This window comes from Gopherus flavomarginatus, chromosome 4, assembly GCF_025201925.1.
Source record: "Gopherus flavomarginatus isolate rGopFla2 chromosome 4, rGopFla2.mat.asm, whole genome shotgun sequence".
NCBI classification, from domain to species: Eukaryota; Metazoa; Chordata; order Testudines; family Testudinidae; genus Gopherus; species Gopherus flavomarginatus.
The window spans coordinates 61,817,528-61,821,975 of NC_066620.1; the positions used below are offsets into that span (position 1 = coordinate 61,817,528).

Genomic DNA, 4,448 nt, shown 5'->3' on the forward strand with positions numbered 1-4,448 from the left:
AAGCCAACTCTGCCTGTTTAAGGGTCTTTCTCGGCCCCCAAATTCTTCAAAAATAAATCCATGGGAGGGGAAGCTTGTTTTAGACCATGACACTTTGTGGGGAATCAGATTTTCAGGAGGGGAAAAATGCCTAAGGAAAAAAGAACTAGGAGGGGCAATTGGTTTGTTTAACACTTTGAATCATCAGTGTTGCCTGCTCTTGTGATATTTGATGCATTTATTAAAGGCCCAGCTCCTAGAGTCATATAATTTTGAGAGAATCTCAGCTTTTGTTAAAAAAAATACATTTCTAGCCTTCATGGTTGTGGAGAAAAGCTTGGAATGTGACCCTGACTACACCCTAAAGGCTTAGAAACCAGAAAAAATTACAAGGGACTCAGAATGTATTATTTTTTTGAGGCTTGACTCGTTTTTGAACGGTAGGGGCTTGTGTTACTGACTCAATTTCCTTTAAGAGAATTTGTGCTACCGGAAGACGGACAGGAAAAACAAACCCCAAAGGAGGAGAAGCTTGCTTTGTTTGACCAGAACCCCTCAAGTGCTTTGGTCCCTTGATTGCTTTGACCTGCAACAGGCCCCAACATACAAATTATTTACATGGCTCTCATCGTTTACAACGGATGCAGCTCGAGTGAAATATGGCTGCTGTTTTACAGCATCCAGAACGTGAGATGGCAGTTCAGGAAGTGAAGGAGAATACTATATCCAACTGAAATTGCAGGTTCAGTTTTATGTAAAGAAACCTAGGCTACCTTAGTTAGACTTTGGCCAGGGACTCTGGGGCTAATTCCTCCATATGCTTCCTAGGAGGTCCTCCCTCCAAATAGTAACCCAACTTGACACTGCTTACATTGTGAGAGTGGGCATAATGACAAGCTGGGATGCTATGTTTTACTAGCCCTGAGAATTTTTTTTCCCTTAAATTTCAGTGTGCTTAATATCCCAAAGCCAATTCGTATCCAATATTCAATCTCAGTCTTTGATCGCGTCCTGTGGATATTACATATTCTAAATAGGAAACAGCAGAAGGTTCATTCAAAAGGGAATTTCACACAGGAGCAAACTTAAAAAATAGATAAACATTCATACCAAAAAGCAATTTACCTTTCCAGCTGTTCTTTTTATTCCCCTTCCTCTTACTGCAAGGGATGCTGTGAAGTTCAAAATCAGACATTTGATATATATTCCCTGACCCAAAAAAACAATCAAACCAACCAAAACCAACAACATAAAGATGAAGTTAAGGTTGAAAGTACTTGCCAGTAATTTAAAGGTATAAAACTTTACAGGGATGTTATAATTATCCCTAAATCAAGCATTTCAATCCCAGGAAATTCAGAACTAAGGTTAAACTGGAAAGAAATCCAAGTATGGTAAGGTATGGAACTACACATTAAATGCATCCAAATAACCGTAACAACGTCTAGTAGTGACCATGCAATAAATCTACAGTAATGATAAAACAGATTTTTAAAGACATGGTCAGGGTTTCTCCCACTCCCATATTTTCTGCTTAAATTTTTTTTTTAAAGAAGATTGAAAAATCAGAAATTCCATGGTGTGGCATTATATTGACACCCACGTGGGTCATCTGCAGGATTGGGACCTTTAGGTCTAGAGCACAGACCTGTGCTATTTGAGCAAAAGGAAGTAGTAAGCTATTAGCCTCTATGTGGACCAGCCACTAAAGAGAGATGAGACATGCTAAAAGCTGGTCAGGAAATGTGTTTTTCCTGTGAAAAAAATCAGTTTTTTTTTTCATTGTATTGACAATTTTATCTGTAATTTTGGGGGAGGGGAGTGTCCATTGAAAAACTGATTTTTAAAAAAGATTTTGGCAGCCAAAACCTGCAAAATTATCCAAAATGCAGTTTTTTAAATGGCCATTTCTGAGGAGATTTCCATTTCAGCAAAAAAGCCATTTTTCACTGGGAAAAAGTTTTCAACAGAATATTTTCAGCCAACTCTAATGCACATTTAGACAATGGGCTGCACAACTATTTGCTGTAGAGCAGAGGAGCATTGGGACTCAGGAACACTGGGTCGATTGCAGGTTCTGGAGGGGATGGCTTAGTGGTTATGAACAGCACAGCACAGCATGTAGATTTGGCATTTTAACATGGGGAAAACAGCAAATTTTCCCCTCACCTCTTTCTGTGAAACAAATGGACTGTTTTGGCTGAAATTTAAAATAACGAAATAAATAAATTCAGCCAGCCTCAAGCAGACACTCAGCTGGGAAAATTTCAGCCTAAACAGTTTAAGTTTGGCAAAGTTATAACTGAAGCGATTGAAAAAAGGGATTTATAATGAGAAGTGTTGGACGACCTTAATAATAGGTGGTGCTTCCAGCTCTATCTGTCATACTTGACATCAGGTACAACTACACTGAAGCTGGAGGCACAGATGTACTTTCAGGGGGGGTGGCAGCATGGGCTAGCCCCCGTACATTCCTGTCCAAGATCCTTGGTACGTACTCAGGCAGCTTGCCCAGACGTGTGCTAGTTTGTTCAAAGCTAGTGTGTACCTGTATCTGAGTTGGAAAATACAGCTGTAGCTACAGTGTAGACATACCCACAGTGTCCAATTGGTGTCACAGTCTAATCTGCAATGAGTCGGAGGCTACTAGAGGAGATCTCCCCTCCTTCCAATCAATCCCTGCAATCAAACAAGATAAAGTGTTGTGTCTTAAACAGAACAATACTGTCAGCAAATTATTAAACAAAACCAGAGACAAGTGTTAAATCTGTCCATGCCGCTTTTCGTATCTGATCACTTTTAGGCAACATTGGGAAAGTTTTTTCTTCAAAAATGGCTTCCAATTAAATTTTAGTACCTAATAAATAGCCTGACCTGTACCTCAGCTCTGTAATGAAGCAGATGGAAGCTGTTCAGAGGGTCAGCTCTTGGAAATTTGTGATCATGGTATCAGGAGTAACACGTCTCTCTCACCCTCTAGCTTGGATTCTTTGGAGGAGTGAAAGGGTGAGTGACGGATCTGTCTGAGCCGTGTGAATGAGCGATTTGTGGGATGGGAAAACCCTGAGGAGAGGGAGCTGCAAGAAGGAAAAGGATGCTGTGTTGTGTGTAGCAGTGCAGGAAGGAAGGGACTCTGGGACAGGAGAGTGAATGAACTGTGGAGAAAGGGGGACCCTGCCATTGTGTGTGAAAGCTCTGTAGAAAAGCAAGAGCCTGGGATGGGTAAGTAACTAACTATAAGGGGCAGGAGTGGGTAACCTCAATTATGTGAATGATCCTGGGGAGGGATGATAGAGGCTCTGGGCTATAGGAGTGGTGAGTCTGGGAGAGGGATGAGGGCTTGGATGTGTAATGACCTGACCCCAGTAGAGGGGCAAAAGGGAGGTGCATGGGCAGTGGAGGTGTTGATCCTGGCAGAAGGGTCTGGGGTTCCCTGCATATGTGGGGTGGTGATCCTGGGGCATATGACCCAGCAGAGAGGTGGAGGGGATCCTAGAGAGTGTGGGGCAATGGGATCCCAGGGTGTGTGGGGTGGTAACCCCGGCAGAGATGTGGAGGGGATTCTGCGGAGTGTAGGGCAGTGATCCTTGGGTGTGAAAAGTAGAGATCCCATAGCATGCTTGGGGTGATCCTGGCAAAGGAGTGAGGGTGGATATTGGGCTTTCTGGGTGACATTTGTCATTTGTGACGTTTTGCAGGCCAGTGAGAATTGGTTGTACAACATATCGTTTCCATTCATTTTTTCTGTGTGCATTAAAGAGTCTGCCACTTTGTGCCATAAATCCCACAATGGTCACTAACCCTGCAAAGGAAGTTATCTGCTGAATCAAGGGTTCTGCACTGAAACTTCCAGGCAAGTCAGAGAGCAGCATGACCACTCTCGTTACAATGGCTTGCCAACTCTGAGCAGCCAATTGAAAAAGAAACATCAAGATAGAGTGATACTCAACCCACAGTCAGATAGGAGAGTCTCAGAAAGTCATTTCCCTCAAAGGCCTCTGCTCCTAGGGCTCTGACTTGCGCTGGCTCAGCTCCAGGACCTCTCATTAATGCTACACGCAGTGCAAGCCGGCTATCTAGGAAGACTCCTATCATATCCTATTCAAAGTACCTCAAAGTAATACAAATGGAATTAGTTCAGTTACTTACTATGCTAATATTCTCATCATAGGCACTGAACTCAACAGCCTTCTGTGGTGATTTTTACCTCTTTACACCATGCAAAGTTCAGGTCATGTCTGCTGTACCTGCTGGTTACAGAATAGTGTTTAGAGCTGAAAGAAGCAGCTGATCCTGTCTTCTAAAACCCACTGCTCAAAGTGGGATCAAGTACGTAGGGGAGCTCCTGGGAGGCTGCAGAGCTGGGCTGAGCCAGGAAGGGACTCTTGCAATGCTCAAGGGCAGGTCTGCCCTGAGGGAAAACTGCTCAGGGTGATATAGGGAAGTAGGAGAGCATCTGTGTTGGTGCA

The 4,448-nt window shown here is 43.1% G+C and overlaps 1 long non-coding RNA gene across 1 annotated transcript; it reads right to left on the reverse strand.

The window, feature by feature from the left end:
* Positions 1-1,103: 1,103 nt before the first annotated feature.
* Positions 1,104-4,210, reverse strand: LOC127048776 (uncharacterized). Its single transcript, XR_007773775.1, has 3 exons — positions 4,129-4,210; positions 2,575-2,658; positions 1,104-1,151 (listed from the first exon to the last, which is right to left on the reverse strand). It is a non-coding gene; the product is annotated as an uncharacterized LOC127048776 (long non-coding RNA).
* Positions 4,211-4,448: the final 238 nt, after the last annotated feature.